This window comes from Macaca mulatta, chromosome 1, assembly GCF_049350105.2.
Source record: "Macaca mulatta isolate MMU2019108-1 chromosome 1, T2T-MMU8v2.0, whole genome shotgun sequence".
Classification (NCBI taxonomy): Eukaryota; Metazoa; Chordata; class Mammalia; order Primates; family Cercopithecidae; genus Macaca; species Macaca mulatta.
This window is the reverse complement of record NC_133406.1, coordinates 76,366,597-76,394,570: the sequence shown is the minus strand read 5'-3', so window position 1 is coordinate 76,394,570 and position 27,974 is coordinate 76,366,597. Positions and strand designations below refer to the sequence as shown.

The 27,974-nt window shown below is 38.4% G+C and overlaps 1 long non-coding RNA gene across 1 annotated transcript; it reads right to left on the bottom strand.

The window, feature by feature from the left end:
* Positions 1–27,910, bottom strand: LOC144337640 (uncharacterized). Its single transcript, XR_013411017.1, has 4 exons — positions 27,631–27,910; positions 26,346–26,421; positions 24,574–24,647; positions 1–257 (listed from the first exon to the last, which is right to left on the bottom strand). It is a non-coding gene; the product is annotated as an uncharacterized LOC144337640 (long non-coding RNA).
* Positions 27,911–27,974: the final 64 nt, after the last annotated feature.

Here is a 27,974-nt window from a genome sequence, read left to right as displayed (position 1 = left end):
CTTTGTACTTAAAATTTTTTAAAAAGTATATGGAACAGAATCTTTCAGGATTAAAGATCCAGGAGTGGCTTAGCCAGTGCTTCTGATTTGGGGGTATCTCATATGGTTGCTTTCAAAGGTTTTGGCTAAGTCTGAAGTTATCCAAAGGCTTGAATGGGATAAAAGATCTGCTCCTCAGCTTATTGCTGGCAGAGGCCTCAGTGCCCATCATGAGGGTCTCTCCATAGGGTTGCTCAAGACATGACAGCTGGCTTCCCCTAGAGAGAGAGACGGAGAAAGAAAAAGCATAACTAAGACAGATCTTTTATAACTTAACCTCTAAAGTAACCTACCATCACCCTTGCCATATTATGTTTGTCATAGGCCAACATTGGTACAATGAGGGAGGAGTGATATACATACCAGGGTATAAATAACAGGAGGTGGGAGTTCATCTCAGAGACTGGCTACCACATTGGTTATTGCTGTTATCTTTGTTTTACAATTTCCTTGGTGTCTCAAAAACATCCACATTATAGAAATGAAGATACTGGGATTCTGAAAGACTTTGAACAAGGTCATGTTGCTGGTAAGTTGTTCTTAGTTGCTGGGGTTTTCTTGGTCATGGTGGCTTGGAACTCACTGACCATTCATAAATCTTCCTTTATTACTCAGTGGAAGTTCTACAAAACTGCAGTAGAATAAGAAAGACATGGACTGGAAGGTTTTCTCAAGCTGCTTAAGCCTGGCCAGCATACCTGGCTTACGCCCATTTACTTATAAGAAAATTTCCTTGGGCAATAAGGAAGCAGCTTGATTAAATCTTTTGTCCATGCCATAAATCAAAACTATTCTGTTGTCTCTACTGATTCTCAGAATAAGGTCTCCGGGTTTAAAACCTCACACAGTCTTCTATCTGAATGAAATTTACAAATACGATTTAATGCTGTTTAAGCTCTGAGGAGGCTAAATTATGCATGTATAGGTCATTAGAATTATAAAGGCATAATTATAGGATGACAAAATTTAGGAGCAGAAATGTACTTAGAAAATTGATGAGAGGTGGAGAGAGGAAAATGGCAAGAAAAGGAAATATAAAATAAAAGAAAAGGCATGCTTAAGGGGAATAATGATGCAAACAATTGCTTCAAGTGACACATGTTAGCGACCACCCCCCACATACACGCCCCCTGCACTTTGGAGTGAAGCCTCAGGCTGTTCCTGCCAGTCTTCTGTATTTGATCCTTATTTTATGAACACGTTCTTTACAAATAACCTCTTTGATTCCATTTTTTTAATTAAATGAGACATAGCATAAAATTTTTTAAATGCCCTCAGTCATTTTAATCCCTTCTCATGGAAATTTGTGTGCATCCTGCCTCTAGATATTTTATACAAATATAAGAGATTTTGTATTTCTTGTTTTGATATTCTGTATCAGAAAATAATTTTTCCTTCTTTTTCTGCAAATGATAATCTATTATACATATAATTCTACATGTTAACTTTTTAAATCAATATTTCTTGGAGATCTTTATGTAAGTACAAGACAAAAAGTTTCCTTGTTCTTTTAAAACAGATGAATAGTATTCCATTTGGGTCGTTTAAAATCTTTTGCTATATAACCACTGACTCAAGGTATGACCTTATACACATGCCATTTTATAAACAATGGTGAGTAGAAGCATAGGGTAAATTCTTAGAAGCAGAATTGTGGGTCAAGTGGTATGTGCATTTATAATCTTGGTAGATTTTGCCAGATTGTCTTCTTAGAGTAGGCACTACTTTCTGTGTCCACCAGCACTGTGTGAAAGTGTCTATCCATTCACAATCTTGCCAGCACAGCATGTTCTCAAACATTTGAGTCTTTTCCATGCTGATAAGTAAAAATGGTATCTCAATTTTTATGTAGTGTTTACTTATATATATTGCCATTTTTTCACTGAGTTGCTGATCTTTTTCTTGCTGATTTGTTGGAACATTTAATATATAAAAAATTAGGTAGGGCATGGTGGCTCACACCTGTAATCCCAGCACTTTGGGAGGCCAAGGCAAGTGGATCACTTGGGGTCAGGAGTTCAAGGCCAGCCTGGCCAATATGGTGAAATCCCATATCTACTAAAAATACAAAAATTAGCCTGGAGTGGTGGCGTGCACCTGTAATCCCAGCTACTTGGGAGGCAGAGGCACGAGAATCACTCGAACTCAGGCAACGGAGGTTGCAGTGAGGTGAGATCACACCACTGCATTCCAGCCTGGGTAACAGAGAGAGGTTGTCTCAAAAATAATAATAAATAAATAAATAAATAAATAAATAAATAAGCCCTTTGCCTGCGAAATGAGTTTTAGTCATTTTCCCTTCATTCATACGTCTTCTGACTAATGACTTCTGAGGTCTGTGGCTGCCTTAGTCACCTCTGGTTGCTATAACAAAATATCATAAACTAGGTGACTTATAAAGAACAGAAATTTATTTCTCACAGCTCTGGAGGCTGGGAAGTCCAAGATCAATGCTTCAGCAGATTCTATGTCTGGTGAGGATCTGCTTCTTGGTTCATTGGACATGGCAATAGAGGCAAGAGAGCTTTCTAGGTTATCTTTTTTAAGGGCACTAATCTCATTCATTAGGATTTTGCCCTCATGACCTAATCAGCTCCTGAAGACCCCACCTCCAAATACAATCACACTAGGGATTAAGTTTCAACATATGAACAGTGTGGGAGACCATTCCCCTATAGTATGGTGTGCTACTTCTATCTATAGCAATAGCACACCATTTATTAGCCATTTGCAAATTGCCTTTCTTGCAACTACATAGAATCGAGAAAGATAAATCCTCAAATCAAACCCACAAAAAGCAAACCCTTGCTCAAACTACAACGTGCTCTCAAAAAAAAGTGATGGAAATGTTTTAAAACCCAAAAACTATTTTAAATAAGTAACAGTCACTTTTCTTGTTTTGTCTGTTGGTGATCCATGAGTGCAGATGCCTTCTTTAATCCATTTTTGGCTGATCACTTGCCAATAAGGAAGAAAATAAGAAAGTAAGCAAAGCAAGAAAGCAAGAAAAGTAAGAAGAAAGGAAGGAAGGAAGGGAAAGAAAGAAGAAAAAAGAGAGAGAGAGAAAGAAAGAAGGAGAGAAAGAAAGAAAGAAAGAAAAGAAAGAAAGAAAGAAAGAAAGAAAGAAAGAAAGAAAGAAAGAGAAAAGAAAGAAAGAAAGAAAAAAAGGAAAGGAAAGAAAGAGGGAGGGAAAGAAGGAAGGAAAGAGAGAGAGAAAGAAAGAAGAAAGAAAAAGAAAGAAAGAAAAAGAAAGGAGGAAGGAAAAGAAGGAAGGAAAGAGAGAGAGAAAGAAAGAAAAGAAAGAAGAAAGAAAGAAAGAAAGAGAAAGAAAAGAAAAAGAAAAGGAAAAGCGAGCAATCATACCTTCCACTCTGAAGGTGTGGTGTGAACAAATGAATCAGTCAGATTTGGGGGTAAGTGAGTGCCAGGATTTATGGCCAAGGCTCTCCTCACCTAGGCAACAGTTGGTAGGCAGCATTTGTGGCAGTGGCTAAAAGCTGTTCCAGGGCTTGGCTGGGACAGTATCTGCTGAATAACTAGGCCAGTCCTAGAGCCAAGATCCACAGCTCAGCTGCTGTTGCTGCTGCTGAAGAAGGCTCAGAGATCGTTTTTGCTGAGTCAAATCTCTCTTTGGGGATTTAGAAAACAAATGAGGCTCACAAAAGTAGAAATTCTTCTGGGCAATTTTTTGGGAAACAATGCGGTTGATCTTTTTGCTATTTTGTTTTTATATAATTCAGTTAAAGGTAGAGACCTCATCTTCATGATAAACACAAAACTAACTCACCCTGGAAGCAACTTCCCTAGTTTTAGGCAAAATAAGTGAGACTAGAGAAATGACAAATTGAGAGAAAAAAAATAGTAAGGAAGAACAAATACATATAGACATATATTTTAAAATGAAAGACAGATGCACACAATTTTCTATGCCAGCTAGTCTGTGTGTATAAATAGGAGGAGCTCAAGGTAAACTACCAAGAAAATGACTCATCTGGGCAAGAATAAGGGAAGAGATCAAGTGTTCCCGAATTATTAGTAACTTGAAATTGCACCCTTATTCAGAGAAGTTTCAAAGCAGCATTCTCCAAGCATTGACCTCTGATGAATGCATGAACCAGCAATGACTTTAGGTAACAGAACCAGGATATTCCATGGAATGTTTAATATGTCTAGCCCACATACATTTGTTTTAAGATGTAGAAAATACCTTAACTATTTCATCAAGTGCCTTAACTTTATGAAATATGTATATTTGAAATAAGAACTATATGTATTTGAAAAAGAAATTCTCACTACCTGAACAAATATTCATTGAGTACCTACTATGTGTGAGGCACCATGCCAGGCTGTTGGCAGGAATGCAAATGGTGTCAGTAACGGCTAGTCTCTTTCAGATATTCCTAGTCTAAAAAGCCACATGTAAGGCACAAACATGGAGAAAGAGGAAGAGGAGGAGCTGGAGGAGGAAGAAAGGCAGAAGGAGAAGGAAGGGAAACAAGAGGGGATATTGAAGTTCTGTTACTTACCACCCAGAGATGACACTACATTTTAACTAACACAATTCAGACTTCACTGTCCTTGAGGCCAGAGCCAAAGTCAAGGCATAGTATAGAGACACAGTCTGAGACACTGGATCAAACTTGCTCATAGGTGTATAAATATGATTTGTCTACAATAATGAACAAAAGTTCGTTATTGTCTTCTCCTAGTCTTTAACTCTTATTAATCCGATGAACAGAAAACCATGATGACTTTCCAATCTAAAAAAATTGACGTTTATGATAATATATGTGTCTGTCTAAGGGTAGCTTTTTTCTGAATATGTGACCGGTGGCCAGACATTTTGTACAAAGCACTAGCTGGCACCTCAGGGTTTCTGCTTACTTGAATTAGAAGTTACCTTGGGCCTTTGTTGCCCCATGGCTTCTGTTTTCATATAGTTTCTGATGCCTCATCTCTTCTATTTATTGCCTTTGACCTATGATTCTCTTGGTTTCTCCGTGACTCTACCACCTGCTGACTTCTGCTCCTACCAAACTTCTCAAGGAGGGTTGGCTCAGCCATTTACTTTATAGTATAGAAGAGATATTTCAGGGAATATGGGGGCCACTGGCCAAAATATGTATTGCTGCCTTTGTGTTAGGTGCATCGTTGGCCCAATCTTACTTGTGATCAAGACAGTAAAGTCATGGGGCAATAAGACTATCAGCATATGTGGAAGGAGCCCAGTGGCAGTTTCTCAAAACAGAGCTATGAGCATGACAGATTTCACAGATCACAAGTGCCTTCTTGGTATTTTTTGCTAAGAAACAGCTTACTTTACTATTTAATCAAGTGGCTGCCTGGGCTCTAACTTTAATTATAGACCTTTCTATGTAATGTCACTTACTTGGAATAAAGTGTTACTTTGACTAAATTGTAGAATTATAGCATTAAAAAGGGACCACGAAGTTCAGTTCTTTCATTTTTATAAATGAGTCATTGGACACTTTGAAGGACTAAGTGAATTTATTTAGTTCACCTCTGGGAGTAAAACCATAATCTGTACATTCCCTTGACAACGCCCTTTCTCGTGCACACTCTCCATTGTGCATGCTCTCCAGATAACTTGTCAGTTACAATAAAGGGCAGTGCATTTAATATCATAAGGACATGCTGCCATTGCAGACATTTTACAAAACAATTTCATCTTCAGTGCCCAACCATTCTTGAATGGATGAGTAAAATGTGGTATTACAATGGATACTTTTCATTAATGAAAAAGGAATGGAGTGATGATACATGCAGCAACATAGATAAGCCTCAAAATCAATACACTAATTGAAAGAAGCCAGACATTTAAAAAGCTATATAGTGTATGATTCCAGTTCTCTGAACTGGAAAATGCAAATCTATAGAGACAGAAAGTAGATGAGTGGTTGCCTGGGACTGGTGGTAGGAAGAAGTGACTGCAATGAGCACCAGGGCTCTCGTGAGGATGATGAAAACGTTATAAAATTGGATTGTAGTGATGCTTGCCCAACTTTGTATATGTATTAAATATCACTGAATCGGTCATTTACAAGAGAATTGTATAATATGTAAATTATATCTCAATAAAGCTGCTAAAATAACAAAAAAATAAAAGTAGCTTTATACATATTTTACACTAAGCTTTCCCAATTTTTTTCTAGTTTTAATCAATCAGTCAATTACAACACAACAATTTTAGTACCAATAAAAGTTGGATCTAAACAGAGCAACATGCCAACACAAGCAAAATAATCTCTCATTGCCAAGGATAGAATAATATGTGGCTGAGAACTTTTTGGTTTGCCATGAACCATAAACATGGACTTCAAATGACAGAGGTCTGGACTCATTTATTCCCCTGATTATGAAACTGCCTCATTTAGTTGTGGTGAATTGAGTGGCCTATTGATCCTGGGGACATCAAAACAAGATTCATCAAAAGCAAATTATGACAGATACATTTAGAACAGGGGAAGGGAACAAGTAGGAGAATAACCCTGAAAACACTAGATACATGTGGGTAGTAACATATACTACAAATTGTTATTAGTTGATCAACGTGACTACACGTAAATGTAGATCTCTAAATTGAAACCAGGTTTTTTTTGCAATTTGACAGAGGAAGATTATACTTCCCTAAAAGAAAAGTGAATTTTAGATATTTAAAAGATGTGTGGTTAAAACAGAATACTTTTACTGAATTAACGGGGAAATTCAATAAATTTCCTGAATTTACTGGGAAAGTTTTAATTTTAAATTCAATAAAAATTAGCCTTTTTATCTTTTTTAGTGAATATTATTTTTGTAAGCCTTGAATCTGGCATTCTTCAAACCTGGCATCGGACATCCCCTGGATTTGCAAAAGAGCAGCTAGTCTGTAGACAGGCCGGTTTCTACACTTACCCAAGCTACTGAAAGCTCCTCAATCAGTGAAAATATCAACTTCTTATGGAGATGAATTTAGTTTGGAAAATTCTCTTTTAGTCATAGCAGTGGTATTAAATCATCTAAACTGTTTCTAATTTATATTTAATCTCTAGGATATAAGGCATTCATTTACCATCAGAAGGATTTAACTAATTCCTTTATCTGTCCTTTACCCATTACGTGGCTTCATGACCTCTTCAAAAGCACATTGACTTCACAAGTCCAGAATCTATCAGAACCACCAACAATGCTGGGTTCAAAATGCAGTAGACACTAGAAATTGTTCCTGGAATAAATGAGGCATGGAGAAAAATTTAATAGGTTTGTTTCTTTGAATGTCCTCTGTGATAGCTTTTCAGACCAAACAATAGTCCCTAAAGCTTTTGTTCTAAACCAGGGTCTCTCAATCTCTGCACTATCCACATTTTAGTCCAGATAATTCTTTGTTGTAGGGGACTGCCTTCTATACAATAGAATGTTTTGCAACATCCGTGGCTTGTACCCACTAGATGCCAGACACATCCACTGCCCTGAAGCGATGACAGCAAAATATGTTTCTAGATGTTGGCAATTATCTCCTGGGGGAGCAAAATTTGTCCCTATTTGAGAACCACTGGTCTCAACAGTTTGGATGATAGTAGTGTCTAGAAATCAGGAGAGAACTGGGACAATATTCCTAATCATATCGAGAGCATTTTTACCCATGGAATTATGTAATCTTTCTATAGTTACTTAGTTAAATTGATTAGAAATGAGAATAAGGTTAAGGCATTCTCCTTAAAATAACCTCAGCACTCTGTTAAATACATCTGATGCATTATTGCATTTAATCCTTGCAATAACTTTATGTACCCAACTTGCAAGATGAAGGAGAGATTTGACAATAAAATGTCTACCAAAGATCCAAAGGCAATCCACAAATTTAACACCAGTTCTTCTTAAGTAAAGTAGATGCTCTTGATCACTTCATTACCCTTTTAAAGTCCTATTAGACAGACTCTATTGCAGTCATAGACTACTCCTAATTCTAGATGCAATTCCTGGTCATAAGGGACCCTGATTAAGAGTATGGATGACTCAGCGTCAATGCATTCCCATTACAGGAAAAACATTTCAAGGGCTGTGATTTACTGAAGGTGAGTCATTAGAGTCATAAAAAAAGAACAAACTCTGTATTTTACAGTGACACAAAATGAATGTCTACGATTACTCCATCTCAGATGACACTCCAGTTTATGGAGCCTATCAGAAGAGTAACATTGGAAGAGGATGGTAGGATAACAGCGGGACTTTCTCCAGGAAAAGGTGAAACAGAATCAAAAGGAAAGGGAGTGCTGTCACCTTCACATTTGACACTCATAGGCTGTGCTAAAGAAAACATTTCTGGAATATTTTTAACCTTATTAAGGAAAGTGGACCCTGCTGGGTCACATGGACAAGCTTCCAATCCAATAAGAGTCAGAAATGCAAAAGAAAAATACCCTGGGAAAATTTTCTCCTGCTTATATGTAACAGAGACTATAGTGCATTCCCCTGTCCAGCCTATAATTAAGATGAAAGGCATGTGCCCCTCCAATTTGCCATCCACTGGCATGGTTAACATTCCATCCTGGCTGCAGTGGCCTGATTCCTCTAATGCAACACATTTTTTCAGGAAAGAAAAAAAAAAGTAAAACACACATTTTACTCTTAAGTGTTTCATAGGATGAGCTATTTCAGTTTCAACTATTTTTAACTATGTTAAAAGAAAACATTTTTGAATTGACCATTTCTTACAAGAACGCAAATATAAGGCTGCCTGTCTTCAACGTCTAGCTGTCTTGTTTGCTTAAGATGCTGCCTGTTTTGTTGCTGCCATTGCCTGTGACAGGTCAGGCTAAAAAGGTTTGGACAGTGTGGTATGTGCCCAGAAGGCCAGATATTTTCCTCAGCCTCTTGGGGTATCAAAACTTGGCCAAAAACCTTTGAGAAGAAGGCTGTTTGTGAAAACTTTAATACTTTTGAATTCCACCCAGACTGAAAATGGCATGAGAACAGTCTTTTTTCATAGAAAAGCCTCTTTTCCTACCTCTCCTTAAGCCCTTATAGCCCAAGCAGTCAAAGAATAATAAAGCATATCTGGACTGTGATCTCAATCTTGATCTACATAAACACATACAGAACGTTTTCAAAAATGTATATAAATTCTACACAATTATATATATGCATTCATAATTTATATATTTCTGGAATTTATACAGATACATATACTCATACATATATAAATGTCTGGATTCTGCTTTTGATCTTCTAGAAAGACTATCAGTGAATGGTCACTTATAATGTAACATTTTTGAATAGATTTCATTTCACTTAGAGACTGATATTATTTGAAATATAATTATACCATAATTCCTCACATTACAGTGATATGGAATGAAAGCACACACTCATAGACCATTTTGTGTCTATAGAAGTCACCTTTTGGAAGGTTCAGAAACTATGGGTCTGACCAAATTAAGTCATTTCCTCAGTAGCCACATGTTATCACCCCAAGGAGAATTCACATCAATGAATAAATGAATCATTTCATGTCTTCCCAGCTGAAAAATTCAGACCCAAGTTTTAAAGTCTGGACTCTCATCGAAGGTGTGGAACAAGTAGATGAATCTGCTTCATGCATGTTAACATCATTTTCACTAATTGCAGGCCCAGTAAGACATCTTGCAGATGTGTCCAATCCTGCACCTAAACTTAATATCTAGGGCCTTTTTACCAAACTCCTATTTTTTTTCAGGTCAATATGCAAGTTTCCTAGCACAATATATGAGTTACCTAGCACCACCCAGTTAGCTAGTCATTCAGCTACATTTTAGCCTCTCTTTAAAAGTTCTCTCCTGCCAGCACTGGATCACCCCACTCAGCTCACCCCTGAATGAGTCATGAGGCTTTTGATCACTCACATCATCTAAGGTTCTGCAAAGCCTGTGGTTCTGTGGTCCTGTTCAAAGACCACCAAACAGAATTACTCTGCCATGAGTTGCTAAGAGTTCCCAGACCCAATTCTTCCAAAGACGTATCCAGTGGCTGTTCATTAATCAGTGTTCTCACTGCTCAATCCTACCTCTTTATAATTCTGACTGGTGAAATATAAAACAGGAAGGAGAGAAAGAAGGATTTATTTCACATCAAGATATGTTTTATAAATGCAACATATCATTCCCAAAATGACTACAGTCCTGATACCGGTGAGGTCTGCTTTTATAAAGTTAATTATTTAAGAAATAAGAGAGAATAAAAGAAAATACGACAAAGTTATCCATTCCTTTTAGTGATCAGTAAACTAGAATAGCTATTTGTCATGGCAGTTATTAAGCGTGAGCCATTGCTGAAGAAAGGAAAGAAGTTATACCTTGCCTAATGTTTAACGTTAGTCAGGGTTAGTACTGGGACAATAGAGGGGCTCAGGCTAACACAATAAACAATAAGCAACAAGGAAACTTGTTCTGAAATCCAGTAAATCCCTTCTGCACATGGTGTGCACTACTACTCCTACTGGCTCTACCACAAACTACTGAAAGATAATTCTTTTTTGTTTAGGCGTATCACTTCTAAAGTATGCAAAGCTGTTAACTTACAACAAGAGGCGATTGATGTTCTCACTGCCTCGTGTAGATAAGATTCAAACTCAAAAAGATTCCTATTAAGATGAATGGTGTCTATGCTGGTTTAATTCCGGCATAGCAAACTGCTTTTATGCAACTGGACTCGGGTGGCCTGTCTTAGAATTCTTACCCCCAATCCCCTTGGAGCGTACAGCCACCCAACCACAGTAAAAGTACAATTGCAACAGGAATGAGAAGAAAGATGATCAATGATCAAAGAGAGGACTTCCTAATGCTTCAGAGAACAGACCTTCCTCTAAGTATTCCATCAGCGGCCAAACCCTCCTCTTGGCGGGAATGCTAGAGAGGACACCAGAACAATTGATGGTGCCTGTATGTGATAAACTTTAAGATTTCTTTCAACCTTGCAATGTTATGAAATGGCCTTATTCCAAATGACCGTTCGACTTTAGGAGAAAATTACGGTCTCTGAATTAATTCAAAAGAAAGTTCCAAAATTGTGCCAGGCACAGCTGGATGTTATTAAAAAAAAATAAAGAGTGGAATCTGTCTTGAAATGTCATTTGACCAACTCATCATTATCATCATCATCATTACATCATTGTTACCACCACAACTATAAAAGTGAAGGGTCTGAGATTTTTCCTCCCTTTTCCATGTGTTTCTCTGAAATTTATTTTTCTGTAATCTACCTGCTTAATATTAGAATTTATTTTCACTGTTGAAATAAAAATTAACCAGACTGAAGCAGTTGATAGCATTTAGAGATGTTGAGTTTTGGAGCAGGAAATCCAGGAAAAAAACAAACAGCAAAAAAATCCAAACAAAGATAATTAAAAGCTGATTTTCCTCAGCAGAAAATGCCATTGACTTTTATTCTGATGCTGGAAACACACAAGGCAAATTTTTCCACACTGTATACCACTGTACTTGGAATATTGTCTTAAGAAAAGAGACATTGGAGAGTTGGCAGAATGAAGAAATGAAAATACAAATAGGAACCACCTCTGGAATGTGACTATTGTGAAAATTAGAGGACATTCATTGCTGTATATTGTTTATACTTGTTGCCATTTATTGTCTCACTGGAATACAAGGATGACAACCCAGTTATCACAGTTTTGTGCCTAGCAGTGTGTACAACTCTTAGCACAGAGCAAGTGTATTGCAGGTAAGATGTGCTTGTCAAGGAGCAAAGAGACATTGGTGTTTGTCCTCAGAATGGCTGAACATATTTTGAAACAGGCAAGATTTTTGATGAAACTAGAGATTTTTTAAAAAGGGGGGATAAATGAGGTTACCAAAAGAGGTATAAAAAAGCAAGAAGTTCAAGCAACCAAAGGAGTTCTAAGAACAAGATGAATTTAAAATAGATCATTCCAACCTGGGACGAGACCCATCAGGGCTGGCAGTTAGTAATTTGGGGGAGGGGAGAGACACGGGGGTGGAGTTGAGGTGGAGGATGAAATTTACCCAGGGCATGCCAAGATGAGGTTGCTACCAGATATCTGTCCACAGAAGCTCAGTGCCAGGAAAGAGAATGCCTGTCAGAGTCTGGGAACCAGGAGAAATGCACAGATCCTGGAAAGTAGGTCATACCATGACTCAGGCTGGATGGGCTGAGCAGGAGATCAGTCATGGAATGAGCAAAGGTGGGTGACCAGAGAGTCAGGAATGAAACATGGTGTTGGTGGACCTGCACGAGCAAAATCAGGACCTCACTCTCCACCTGCCACCAGTGCTCAGTGCTGCTGTTTCTCTACCAGCCAGAGCCTGAGCAGACCCTCAGTTGAATGCATTTTGTATGATTTCACCAAATAGACATATGACCAAAATTATCTGAAATGTTTCATATGCTGTGTTCATTATTCATTGAACAAATAAGCATTGAGTTCCCACTATGTGCTAAGAACTGTGCTGGATGCTGAGACCAGAAACAGGAGAAAATCCTGGCTTTGATCCACTTAGTAATGCCTGTACATGTAAATCAGTCTGCAAGCAGCAAGCTATGGAGAAAACTGTGTTGTAAATATTTTTAAAGGTTGCTTTTTTTAGTTGCTCAAGAACTAGTCAAATAATTTAGGAGATGAATTTGGCAGTGAATTTAGCAGCTTAGAAGTAGCAGAACTCAATAAAATGCAAAACATCACATGATCTATAGAAACCAGGGGATGAAAAGCAGTAGGAGCAAAATCATTCCTCCATTATTTGGGAGGGAAAAAAAGAATGAAAGAAACCCAACCTTCGCTGGTAGAAACTGCAAAGTGACATCTTTACTGAGTCATTCACATAAGGGATAGATGAAGCTAGAAGCTGTTTGGGTTTTGTTATTATTCATCCATAATGACAGACTTTAGTCGAGTGAAAATTTTTTTTAAAGCATCATTTAGAGCTAAGCAGAGGATTAAGTACCATCATTATTGGTTCATATATGATTCTGAAGGCAAAACAAGGTAGTGGTCAGGAACACAGACTTCGGAGAGAGGCTGCCTGGATGTACATCCTCATTTCATCTGTTCACTAGTTTTAGAACCTGAGAAAGTGCCTTTAATTCTTTATAACTTTCTCATCCACAAAAGGTGAATTGTAACAGACTCCACCTCTCATAACTGTCGGAAGGATTAAATAGATTAATGTATGTAATGTGCTCAGGATACTCTTTGTCATGTGTTTAGTACTTCAAAGTGTAGCTATTACTGTGTATTGGGTACCCTATGAGCTGGGAACATAACTAAGTACCCTGGGAGCATAACTATGAACAAGGAAGACACAGTCTTTGTCAAGAAGCTCACATTCTAGTGGAGACACAATTACACCCTATGATAATTGATAGGAAGTATGGGCAGGGATAGAGGAGGGCAGAAGAGTCTACATAATTCTCTAGGGAAGTCAGAGAAGATCTCTGAAGGGGTTACGTGTACCTTGAAACTGAAGGATGAGAAGACAACAGTGAGAACAGGGGAAGGTGGAGTGTTTGGTTCAAAGGAATGAGCTTGGTGGGCTCTGAGAGTTGATGGAAGGTTGAGAGTGACTGGTGTACATGAGCAAAGGGAAGACAGGGCTGTGCTGCCAAGATCCTCCCAGAGCTGGGAGACACATTTGAAACCTTTGAAGTTTGATGTGTCATAATGAAGGGTGCAGTAGGTTTCTAATTCAACACAATTGTTCTCAATCTTGCATCCAATCACTAAGGAAGTCTGACTGCCACCTCCTGAACGCAGGGCTACCCCTTGTCTAGAAACCTTCTGGAATATTTCCCTTGGCCCACATGCTTGTTCTCTTCCAAGGAAACAAGTCTACACACAGCAGCAAGAAGGACTTCTAAATAGGCAAATCACTCCTATTTAAAACCCTCCAGTGGCTTCCCATCTCACTAAAAAAAAAAAAAAAAAAAAAAAAAAAAAACAAGCAAACTCCTTCCCATGGTCTTTAAGGCACTACAGGATCTGGTCATTGCTTACCTCTCCTAAATCTTCCCTCACAATCTTCCCCTCATTTACTAAAGCTCAGCCACATTCTGTTGCCTGCAAAGTGAATGCTCATGTCAGGTCTATTATACTTTGCTGTGCCTGCTGCCTGAAATATAATTCTCCTAGATATTGCGCATGGCTTGCACTTTCTCATTAATGTCCATGGTTAAGTGTAATCACCTAACCACTGAGCCCCAAGTGACCGCCCACCCCTACCGCCCAGTCACTCTCTACACTGTACCTTGATAATTTTCCCTTCATTGAACTTACAACTAACTGAGACAATCTTGTTTAATTAACTATTTTTGACCAGAAAACCCCTATTAGAATGTAAGCTCCAAGAGAGTTAGTGCTTTATATGTCATATTGACTGCTATACCTCCATTGTATTAAGGTACATGACATAGCAGCATATTTAAAGCATATGCTAAATGTCAAATGAAGGAACTGACCCAGCCTAGTTCTAGTTGCATGACTTCAACAAGTCATTTAGCATCTTACAAACTTGCTTTCTTCCATGTAAAACAGGAAAAACTGTAATTTTTCTCTCCAGCATAATGTATCAAATGTCATGCAGATTCACTAAGATTATATAGGCTAAAGTGATTTCTAAACTACAAAGCACTATGTAACTATTTGAAAACTGCAAACTATGCTCAGAAAACACTGTTACTTAATGTTACAGTATAAATGTTGCATTATAAATTGGGAAACATGACTGATATTAGGATGAATAGAATTAAGATTATTAGGAAAGCAGAGAATTTATATTATTTTGGCCTATATTTTAATAAGAATATTAAATATATTTAATTTAATATAATATATATTATATAATATTTAATTTAATATAATATATATTATATAATATATAGTTTCATATTTCATATAATATATATTATATAATATATAATTTAATATAATATATATAATATAAATATATATATTTAATATAATATAATATAAACCTGGTGACTGGTTTATTGAACTGTGTGAACTCACTATGAAATAATTTTGTTTTCCTGCAACTGGTGGGTTTAGCTCTGCTTTGTTGAATCACAACACTCTGACTTGACTTCCTTAACTCTTCATATTTTGCTTATATTGGTTGGAGAACCCAGGAACGTCAGTAAATTGGGGTGACATATGGGGAGGGACAAGAGCAGTTCTATCATTCCTAATAAGTCATGAGAGTTTATAGGGAGAAAACATATAACTCCCATTATTTTTACCTTCTGACAATGTGAGTGCTCCCATCTCCCACTGTCTTCAACACTGGAACTTAAGCCACAATCTCCAGAAAACAAGGGATTCAATTTCACTTATTGAGTGCTTTCTGTGTGCCAGACACCATAACAAATAAGTTATATGTTACATTATTTAGTTTTCACCTATCTGGGAGGTAGGTAGTATTGCTCAAGTTCATGCCATTTATAAGTTGTAGAGTCATTTTATATAAAAGAATTTATTTTTATTGAAATTGTGAGATATATGGGTAAATTACAATAACATGAAACAGATTGCATTATAGCATTGAAGATTCCTATGCAAACATCCCTAAAGCAAATATGTCTAGGTATCCTCAAACTACCCATTTAAATCTAGTGCTATGAAAACAACCAAAATTATCATCTAATTATGATTTACCTAAGCTGTAGACACATGGTCCCTGATGCTTAGAAAGGATTTCAGGGGCTGTTCCAATTAGTACATCAATGACTCATCACGTTCTTCACTGAACCACTTTGATGAGAAATATACTAATTATTAATATAAAAACATAACAATAGTTCCTAGTCTTAGAAACCTATCATCTTATAGAGGATTTAAAACATAAGGTTATAAACATGATCTATTAAAAACATAAATCAAGATGTGCATCTGGTAATAACAAACTGACAGTTTACGCCAATGTTTATTATTAAAAGATAGTTTTGCTGGGTAAAAAAAAAAAAAAAAAAAATCTATGTTAGAGGTTATTTTGTGCCACCACATTTGAAGATATTCTTTCACGATACTCCTGATTCTGTAGTTGCTACCCAGACATCTCCTATAAGACTCTTCTGTTCCCTTTGTACACAGCTGACATTCATCTCTACCTGTTTTAAGACTTTCTTTTAATTTATTCCTGGGCAAGATGGTCAAATAGAAACAACTCTGGTCTGCAACTCCCAGCAAGACCAATGCAGAAGGTGAGTGATTTCTGCATTTCCAACTGAGGTACCTGGTTCATCTCATTGGGACTGGTTAGACAATGGATGCAGCCCACGGAGGGTGAGCAGAAGCAGGGTCGGCATCACCTCACCCAGGAAGTGCAAGGGGTCAGGGAACTCCCTCCCCTAGCCAAGGGAAACCTTGAGGGACTGTGCCATAAGGGACCATGCTATCTAGCCCAGATACTATGCTTTGCCCATGGTCATTGCAACACACGGACCAGGAGATTCCCTTGGGTGCCTACACCACAAAGGCCCTGGGTTTCCAGCACAATACTGGGTGGTCATTTGGGCAGACACCGAACTAGCTGCAGGAGTTTTTTTTTCATACCCCAGTGTGGCACCTGGAATGCCAGCGAGACAGAACCATTCACTCCCCTGGAAAAGAGGCTGAAGCCAGGGAGCCAAGTGGTCTTGCTCAGTGGATCCCACCCTCCACAGAGCTCCGCAAGCTAAGATCCACTGGCTTGAAATTCTCACTGCCAGCACAGCAGTCTGAAGTCAACCTGGGATGCTTGAGCTTGATGGGGGAAGTGGCATCACCATTACTGAGACTTGAGTGGGTGGTTTTCCCCTCACAGTATAAACAAAGCTGCCAGGAAGTTTGGGCTGGGCAGAGCCCACTGCAGCACCACAAAGCAGCTGTAGCCAGACTGCCTCTCTAGATTCCTCCTCTCTGGGCAGGGTATCTCTGAAAGAAAGGCAAAAACCCCCATCAGGGGCTTATAGATAAAACTCCCATCTCCCTGGGTCAAAGCACCTGGGGAAGGGGTGACTGTGGGCTCAGCTTCAGCAGACTTAAATGTTCCTGCCTACCAGCTCTGAAGAGAGCAGTGGATCTCCCAGCACAGCACTTGAGCTTGGCTAAGGGACAGACTGCCTCCTCAATTGGGTCCCTGACACCTGTACCTCCTGATGAGGAGACATCTCCCAGCAGGGAGTCAACAGACACCTTATTCAGGAGAGCTCTGGTTGGCATCTGGTAGGTGCCCCTCTGGGACGAAGCTTCCAGAAGAAGGGGCAGGCAGCAATCTTTGCTTTTCTGCAGCCTCCATTGGTGATACCCAGGCAAACAGGTTCTAGAGTGCACCCCCCAACAAACTCCAGCAGACCTGCAGAAGAGGGACTTGACTGTTAGAAGGAAAACTAACAAACAGAAAGCAATACCATCAACATCAACAAAAGAGACAACCATGCAAAAACCCCATCCAAATGTCACCAACAGCAAAAACCAAGGGTAGATAAATCCACGAAGATGAGGAAAAACCGGCACAAAAAGGCTGAAAGTTTCAAAACCAGAATACCTCTTCTACAAAGGATCACAACTCCTTGCCAGCAAGGGAACAAAACTGGAGGGAGAATGAGTTTGACAAATTGACAGAAGTAGCTTCAGAAGGTAGGTAATAACAAACTCCTCTGAGCTAAAAGGGCATGTTCTAACCCAATGCAAGGAAGCTAAGAGACTTGATAAAAGGTTAGAGGAATTGCTAATGAGAATAATCAGTTTAGAGAAGAACATAAATGAGCTGATGGAGCTGAAAAACACAGTATGAGGACTTTGTGAAGCATAAACAAATATCAATAGTCAAATCGATCAACTGAAAGAAGGGATATCAGAGATTGAAGATCAACTTAATGAAATAAAGCATGAAGGCAAGATTAGATAAAAAAGAATGAAAAGGAATAAACAAAGCCTCCAAGAAATATGGGACTGTGAGAAAAGACTAAACCTACATTTGACTGGAGTACCAGAAGGAGATGGGGAAAATGGAAACAAGCTGGAAAACGTACTTCAGGATATTGTCCAGGAGAACTTCCCCAACCTAACAAGACAGGCCAACATGCAAATTCAGAAAACACAGAGAACACCACAAAGACACCCCTCAAGAACAGCAACCCCAAGACATAATTGTCAGATTCACCAAGGTTGAAATAAAGGAAAAAGTGTTCAGAGAAGCCAAGGAGTAATGTCAGGTTACCCACAAAGGGAAACTTACCAACCTTACAAGCCACAAGAGAATGGGAACCAAAATTCAACATTCTTAAAGAAAAGAGTTTCAACATATAATTTCATATCTAGCCAAACTAAGCTTCATAAGTGAAGGAGAAATAAAATTCTTTACAGAAAAGCAAATGCTGAGGGATTTTGTCACCACCAGGCCTGCCTTACAAGAGCTCCTGCAGGAAGCAGTAAGTATGGAAAGGAAAAACCAGTACCAGCCACTGCAAAAACAAACCAAAATGTAAAGACCATTCACACTATGGAGAAACTGTATCAACTAATGGGCAAAATAACTAGCTAGCATCATAATGACAGATTCAAATTCACACATAACAATATTAACCTTAAATGTAAGTGGGCTAAATGCCCCCGTTAAAAGTTACAGACTGGCAAATTGGATAAAGAGTCAAGACCCATCAGTGTGCTGTATTGAGGAGACCCATCTCATGTCCAAAGACATACATAGGTTCAAAATAAAGGGATTAAGGAAGATTTACCAATCAAATGGAAAGCAAAAAAAACAAAAACAAAAACAAAAAACAAATAAACAAACAAACAAAAAAAAAAAACCAGGTGCTGCAATCTTACTTTCACTTTAAACCAACAAAGATCAAAAAACACAAAGAAGGGCATTACATGACGGTAAAGGGATCAATGCAACAAGAAGAGCTAACTATCCTAAATACATATGCACCCAATACAGGAGCATCCAGATTCATAAAGCAAGTTCTTAGAGACCTACAAAAAGACTCAGACTACTACATAACAATAATGGGAGATTTTAATACCCCCACTGTCAATAGTAGACAGATCAATGAGACAGAAAATTAACAAGGATATTCAGGACGTGAACTCAGCTCTGGACCAAGTGGACCTAATAGACATCTACAGAACTCTCTACCCCCAATCAACCGAATATACATTCTTCTCAGCACCACATCACACTTATTCTAAAATCAATCACATAATTGGAAGTAAAACACTCCTCAGCAAGTGCAGAAGAACAAAAACCATAACAAACAGTCTCTCAGACCACAATGCAAACAAATTAGAACTCTGGATTAAGAAACTCACTCAAAACCACAAAATCACACGGAAACTGAACAACCTGCTCCTGGATGACTACTGGGTAAATAACAAAATTAGGGCAGAAATAAATAAGTTATTTGAAACCAATGAGAACAAAGACACAATGTACCAGAAGCTCTGGGACACAGCTAGAGCAGTGCTTAGAGGGAAATATATAGTACTAAATGCCCACAAGACAAATTGGCAAACATCTAAAATCGACACCCTAACACCACAACTGAAAGAACTAGAGAGGCAAGAGCAAACAAATTCAAAAGTTAGCAGAGGACAAGACATAACTAAGATTAGAGCGGAACTAAGATAGAGACATGAAAAAACGCTGCAAAAAAAATCAATGAATCCAGGAGCTGGTTTTTTGAAAAGATTAAAAAAATAGATACACCACTAGCTACACTAATAAAGAAGGAAGGAGAGAAGAATCAAATAGACACAATAACAAAATGATAAAAGGGAGATCACCAGTGATCCCATAGAAATACAAACTACCATCAGAGAATACTATAAACAACTCTATGTGAATAAACTAGAAAGTCTAAAAGAAATGGATAAATTTCTGGATACATACACCCTCCCAAGACTAAACCAGGAATAAGTCAAATCCCCTAATAGACCAAAAATAAGGTCTGAAATTGAGGCAGTTTTTAATAGCCTACTAACCAAAAAAAACCTCAGGACCAGACAGGTTCACAGTCAAATTCTACCAGAGGTACAAAGAGGAGCTGGTACAATTCCTTCTGAAACTATTCCAAACAAGAGAAAAAGAGGGACCCCTCCCTAACTCATTTTATGAGGCCAGCATCATCAAGATACCAAAATCAGGAAGTGACACAACAAAGAAAGAAAATTTCAGGCCAATATCCCTGATGAACATTGATACAAAAATCCTCAATAAAATACTGCAAACTGAAACCAGCAGCACATCAAAAATCTTATCCACCATGATCAAGTCAGCTTCATTCCTGGGATGCAAGTCTGGTTGAACATATGCAGATCTATAAACGTCATCCATTACATAATCAAAACCAATGACAAGAACCATGTGATTATCTCAATAGATGCAGAAAAGGCCTTCAATAAAATTCAACATCCCTTCATACTAAAAAACACTGAATAAACTAGGTATTGACGAAACATATACTTAATGTTGGAAGTATTGATGGAGCATAATACTTAGTTTATTATCTCAAAATAATAAGAGCTATTTATAACAAATCAACAGCCAATATCATACTGAATGGGCAAAAGCTGGAAGCATTCCCTTTGAAAATCAGCACAAGACAAGGATGACCTCTCTCACCACTCCTATTCAACATAGTTTTAGAAGTTATGGCCAGGGCAATCAGGCAAGAGAAAGAAATAAAGGTATTCAAATAGGAAGAGAGGAAGTCAAATTATCTCTGTTTGCAGATGACATGATTGTATATTTAGAAAACCGCATCATCTCACCCCAAAAACTCCTTAAGCTGATAAGCAACTTCAGCAAAGTCTCAGGATACAAAATCCGTGTGCAAAAATCACAAGCATTCCTATACACCAATAATAGACAGAGAGCCAAATCATGAGCAAACTCCCATTCACAACTGCTGCAAAGAGAATAAAATACATAGGAACACAACTTACAAGCAATGTGAAGGCCCTCTTCAAAGAGAACTACAAAGCACTGCTCAAGGAAATAAGAGAGGATACAAACAAATGGAAAAATATTCCATGCTCATGGATACGAAGAATGAATATTGTGAAAATGACCATATTGCCCAAAGCAATTTATAGATTTAATGCTATTCCCATCAAGCTATCATTGACTTCCTTCACAGAATTAGAAAAAACTACTTTAAATTTCATATGGAACCAAAAAAGAGCCCATATAGCCAAGACAATTCTAAGCAAAAAGAACAAAGCTGGAGGCATCACGCTACCTGAGTTCAAACTATACTACAAGGCTACAGTAACCAATACAGCATGGCACTGGTACCAAACCAGATATACAGACTAAGGAAACAGAACAGAGTCCTCAAAAATAACACCACACATCTACAACCACCTGATCTTTGACAAACCTGACAAAACAAGCAATGGGGAAAGGATTCCCTGTTTAATAAATGGTGCTGGGAAAACTGGCTAGCCATATGCAGAAAACTGAAACTGGACCCCTTCCTTACACCTTATACAAAAATCAACTCAGGATGGATTAAAGATTTAAATGTAAGACCTAAAACCATAAAAACCATAGAATAAAACCTAGGCAATACCATCTAGGTCATAGGCATGGCAATGACTTCATGACAAAAATGCAAAAAATAATTGCAACAAAAGCCAAAAATGACAAATGGGATCTAAGTAAACTAAACAGCTTCTGCACAGCAAAGGAAACTATCATCAGAGTGAACAGTCAACCTACAGAATGGGAGAAAATTTTTACAATCAATCCATCTGACAAAGGAATCTACAAGGAACTTAAACAAATTTACAAGAAAGAAACAAACAACCCCATCAAAAAGTGGGCAAAGGATATGAACAGACCCTTCTCAAAAGAAGACATTTATGAAGCCAACAAACATATGAAAAAAAGCTCATCATCACTGGTCATTAAGGAAATGCAAATCAAAACCACAATGAGATACCATATCATGCCAGTTAGAATGGCAATCATTAAAAAGTCAGGAAGCAACAGATGCTGGAGAGGATGTGGAGAAATAGTAACACTTTTACACTGTTGGTGGGAGTGTAAATTAGTTCAACCATTGTGGAGGACAGTGTGGCGATTCCTCAAGGATCTAGAACTAGAAATATCATTTGACCCAGCAATCTCATTACTGGGTATATATACCCAAAGGATTATAAATCATTCTACTGTAAAGACATATGCACATGTACGTTTATTGTAGCACTATTCACAATAGCAAAGACTTGGAACCAACCCAAACGCCCATCAGTGTTAGAAAGGATAAAGAAAATGTGGCACATATACACCATGGAATACTATGCAACCATAAAAAAGAATGAGTTTTATCTTTTGCAGGGACATGAATTAAGCTGGAAACCATCATTCTCAGCAAGCTAACACAGGAACAGAAAACCAAACACTGCATGTTGTCACTTATAAGTGGGAGTTGAAAAATGAGACCATATGGGCACAGGGAGGGGAACATCACACATTGGGGCCTGTCAGGGGTTGGTGGGGCAAGGTGAGGGCTAGCATTAGGAGAAATACCTAATGTAGATGACGGGTTGATGGGTGCAGCAAACCACCATGGCACATGTATACCTATGTAAGAAACCTGCACATTCCACACATGTATCCCAGAGCTTAAAGTATAATAATATTAATAAAATTATTTTCATCTTTGGTACTCTGCAATTTCTTCACAGTGTCCCTATTCACGAATTTCTTTCTACTTATACTGTTTGCTATAAATTGGGGTTATTTTGTCTGAAAATTCATGCTTTAATCAAGTCAAGAAAATTATGTCATTGTTTCTCCTTTGTTCTCCCCTTCTGAGACAAATGAGATCTGTTAGATGTTCTCATTCTAGTCTTCATACCTTGAATGTTTCTTATGCTTTCATCTGTGCATCTCCATAATTCTGAATAATTTTTTTCACATCTATTCTCCAATTTACTTACTTTTCTATTCTGCTGGCCTACTTAACCCATCCATGAAGTTTTCAACTATGTCAATATTTTTCATTTCTTAAAAATTATATTTGGTGCTCTTTCAGATTTTTCTGATAATCTTTTTACAATCTTTTGTTTCATGTTTATCTTGTAATTTCAAATTTTATTTCTTTAAGCAATTTGTACAAAATTATTTTTGACTCTGCCTCTGGAATCTTCAGGTCTAAATCTATTGTTTATTGTTTCTGGTAATTCTCGCTTACAGTGGCTTATTTCCTCATATGTTTAGTGGTGCTGAACTGTGAGCTCATATTTATTTGGTCTTATTATACGGTAATCAGGAGCACTTAATGAGGGAGTGTTTTCTTTTTGAGACTACTTTTTCTCTTCATAACTATTTGCTTGTGTTGGGAATCAGTGGATGTTATTGACCTGAGGCCACTTTAACTTCCTGTTAGAATCCTATTAATTTCTAATGTTCTTTGTTTCAACTCTCCGACCATGCTACTGGTCTAAAGTTCAACATTCTGACATCGACATTTGCTCTCAGAATAAGCTCACTTTGCATTTGCTGCTTGTTTATTAAGTTACTTTGGGTGGGTATTGAGAGAAAATTATCCCTGAGTCTCTCACATTTCTACACATCTTCTAAATACAGGCATTGGCAGTTTTTGTTCTGAACTATTTTCTCTAGGATGTTTGCATAGCAAACAGTCCTGGAAGCTAAACATAATAACTCCCTTTAGGGAAGTTAGAAGATTTATCCAGGGTCGGGCATGGTGGTTCACGCCTGTAATCCCAGCACTTTGAAAGGCCAACGAGGGCAAATTGCTTGAGGCCAGGAGTTTGAGACCAGCCTGAGCAACATGGCAAAACCCCATCTCTACTAAAAATACAAAAATTAGCCAGGTGTAGTGGCATGCGCCTGTAATCCCAGCTACTTGGGAGGCTGAGGCATGAGAATCACATGAACCCAGGAAGCAGAGGTTGCAGAGAGCCGAGATCGTGCTACTGTACTCCAGTCTGGATGATAGAGTGACATGGATAGGACGAATCAATATTGTGAAAATGGCCATACTGCCCAAAGTAATTTGTAGATTCAATGCTATTCCCATCAAGCTATCATTGACTTCCTTCACTCTGTGGCAAAAAAATAAATAAATAAATAAGGAAAAAGAAGGAAGAAGGAGAAAAAAGAAGAAGAAAAGAAGAAGAAGAAGAAGAAGAAGAAGAAGAAGAAGAAGAAGAAGAAGAAGAAGAAGAAGAAGAAGAAGACGACGACGACGAAGACGACTTATCCAGAAAAAAAAAACATAATTTCTCCCTCTAGGGCAAAAGTTGAACAAGTTTGATGGCAGCTGTTTTAAAAGATTGGGCTTTTCCAATCTGGGCATTCCTCAGATGTGACATAAACCCACTATGAGCACAGATTTCCCCTGGACTGCTCTATACACCATAGGGCTAGGGGACAAAGAAGAATTTACAACAACATGAAGCTTATGATGTCTGCTGTGCTGTGAGTAATAATGTGCATCATCTCTGACCCAGGTGTCTCAAGTCTTCTATTAGCATCCCTGAAACTATGGCACAGGACTTGTTACCTTGAAACAGAAAAATCCGAGATTCTTCACAGTTCTTCACAGTTGAAAGCATACTTGAAGATTCCTCTTATTTTCTAGCAATTTATCAAAAGGTATGATTAGTTATTTTATAGCAGAAGGTCCTTTTGGAGTATCTATTTCAGCATCCTGCCAGAGGTAAATAAAATACTAAAACCATATAAAATGATAACATTTCCATAACATATAAGACTTAATAAAACAACTAATTAATTATGAGCCCGTTTACTCATTTCAGCTATTGTGTCACAGTGGAGTAGCATCATACTTACACTTAACTTATGAGATTCAACTATATGTGTCTGGTCAAAGAGAAAAGCCAGTCTAGACAGCGCAAGTGATTTTGCTAACTGTTCCAAGCTTAACAAGTCCAGCCCCCAGAGTGAGCCTGAGACATTTGAATGTACAGTTCCCTCAGTTGTTCTCATTCCCACAGGCCAACCCTCTTCTAGTGGGATTTTTGTGGTTCAAGAAACAAAGTTTTCACAAAGCAATAGACCTTCACCTGACAACTGGACATAGAGATTCATAAACCTGAATTAACAAACAGTTATGTAAAAATTTCTCTTCTCTGAACCTTGACAATTATACCTTACTATCAACAAAAGTTAAAAACTAAATGTGGGTAAGGCTTTGTTTTCATATGACTGAAGTTGGCAAAACAACAAAGATGATGGAATTTAATTATTATTATTATGTATGTAGAGGTGTTCTCTTTATGGGCTGGTGATGCCTGGCTGAGTAATAAAGACATACACAATTTGTAAATTATTATGTATATGTCTCATAAATATTTATTTTCCTTCCTCTGTTTTAGCAAAATCACTACATTGTTATAAACAGGATTTTCACAGTTTGTTTTAATATAATATTGTTCTAGCACAAAGTGAAATGTAAATACATACAAAGTATATAAAAAGTAAATAAAAAATTAGTTATTTATATATGTTTTGTTATTCTGCTAAAATATTAATACAAGCATTATAATTAAGAGGCAAGATATAAATTATAATTCATGTTTACCTAAAAAGTAAATCAGAATATTTAAATTAAGGTAAAATGGCTGAAAATTTTAATTCTTTTTAGTTTTTTCTAATAAAAAGACTGCTCACTATTCTGGTATGCAATGTTCATCTAGCTGCTTATGTAAAGAATTGATACTACATTCGACAGACATTATATGTAGACCTGCATCTTACAAATTTAAGAGTAAAATGTTTGATAGTGTGAGCATGTCTCTCAACTACTGTGTCCAACTAACTGTTGCAAATACCACACTAATTCTTAAAAATCTTCAGAACCATGAATTAAGACACCAAGATAAGCAAGAGCACACATGTGGCGGCGGGCGGGGGGGGTGGGGATAGCAACAGGAGACAGATAAATTCTTAGGCAGACAAGGAAAGGTCCTAGTGAAACCTGACCTGCAAACCAAGGACGGTTTGAAGGTTGAAAACTGAGTTGCCAGTTCCAGATAGAGTCTACGACCAGAGTGAGAACTTCCATTTTTATCTTAACCACTGTTTCTCATTTGGTTCCTTCTGAATGATGCTTTTAACCAACTGAATGGTACTTCTTCCAAGACAATCCATGGACTAATCAGCACACAAGCCCCATTCCAAGCCCACAAAAACCCGAGACTCAGCCTCACAGACGACTGCCTGCTTTCTAGTCCCCTCTTGTTGCTGAGAGTTTTCTTTCTGTCATTCAATAAAATTCTACACTGCCTTACTCACTCTCCAGTGTCCACATACCTTATTCCTCTTGGTCGCAGGACAAGAACCCAGAACTCACCAAACTGTGGTAGCAAAAGAGCTCCTGCTTGCTGAGCTGCAGAGAGTGGGAGTAAAAGCTGTAACATTCCCTCACACTTGTGAAACAATAGGAGAAAACCTGCCTCAGGGTGCCACTTACCCCGACTTACTGAACTACAGGAGCAAACAGGGGCACTACTAGAAAACAATACTTTATTATTTTTATAATAAAATTTCTTATATTAATTATAAATATGAATTTATTATAATATATTTATTACGCAAGCTTCCCTTGCATTCATTTTATCTGAGAGTAAGGATTTGACAAACTGATCAATTCAAACTTTCCATAATTGCCTTGGGCATTACTACCCCCCAGCTCCCAATACACACACACACACACACACTGAAGCAATGGTCCTTCCCATGTCAGCAGCAGCAGCCTCAAGCCTTCACTGTATTTGTACACAGTGGCCTTTTGTTTCAAAGATATAAGGTGGGAGAGGTGGCGAAGGAAGTCCTTGGGCCCAGAAAGGTAAACATTACAAGTGCAGGTGTTTACGGGTGTGGGCTTCACGGGCTTGGAATGTAATCGCACAGGGCACCTACTCAGAAGGACCCTTAGCTTGGGCTTTTAATGTTCTGTGGTTGCCATTTTGAAATTGTTCTAAATAACAATTTTATCTTTGAGTCTGTGTTTTCTTTTTGTTTTTCTTTTTTTTTCTTTCTTTCTTTTTTTTTTTTTTTTTTTGTTGAGACAGAGTCTGGCTCTGTCTCCCAGGCTGGAGTGCAGTGGCGCAATCTGGGCTCACTGAAAGCTCCACCTCCCGGCTAATTTTTATTTTTATTTTTATTATTTTGGTATTTTTTAGTAGAGACAGGATTTCACCGTGTTAGCCAGGACGGTCTTGATCTCCTGACTTCGTGATCCGCCCGCCTCGGCCTCCCCAAGTGTTGGGATTACAAGCGTGAGCCACCACGCCCGGCCAGAGTCTGTGTTTTCTAAGTGACAATGGAACATGCCCTGAGGGCTTGGAGCCTTCTCAGGTTGGGTCTGTCTCCTGCAGTCTCCCTAGTAATATTCTAAGCCACCCACTCCCCTAACACTCTGGGCCAACCCTGCTTTCCCTCAACCCTGCCTTGTGACCACACTTGGCTTGGGAAGGGTGTGGGTGGAGGACTGGGAAGGGAGGGTGTAGTCACGCTTGCGTGCCCAGAGGTAGCCACCCCTGCGATAGACTACAACCAGACACAGACCATGTCTCCCAGAAAGTAAGCTTCTTACCCATCTTTGATCCAGGTAACCGGCAATTTCAGGTGCAAAGTTTCAACAGTCCTTGTGGGGCTGCCAATCTGCCTTGAGTGTGGGGAGTGGCAACTCCCCAGAGAAAGAGAAAGGCGGAGCTCAACTTCTTCAGATCCCACCCTTGGCCTGGGTTCTGCACATGCGTTCAGTGGCTGGGCTGGTAAAAGGGGAAACCCAGTGGCTCTCAGATCCAGTAAGTGTGTGAGAGACTCATGGAGGTCAGAGCCTCCCAGACAGTAGTGTGGGGCTGTGCTCCCAACTCCAGTCTCCCTACCAAGCACTCCCTCACCTGGCTCCATGCCCTTGGGGGGAATCCTCTCTTC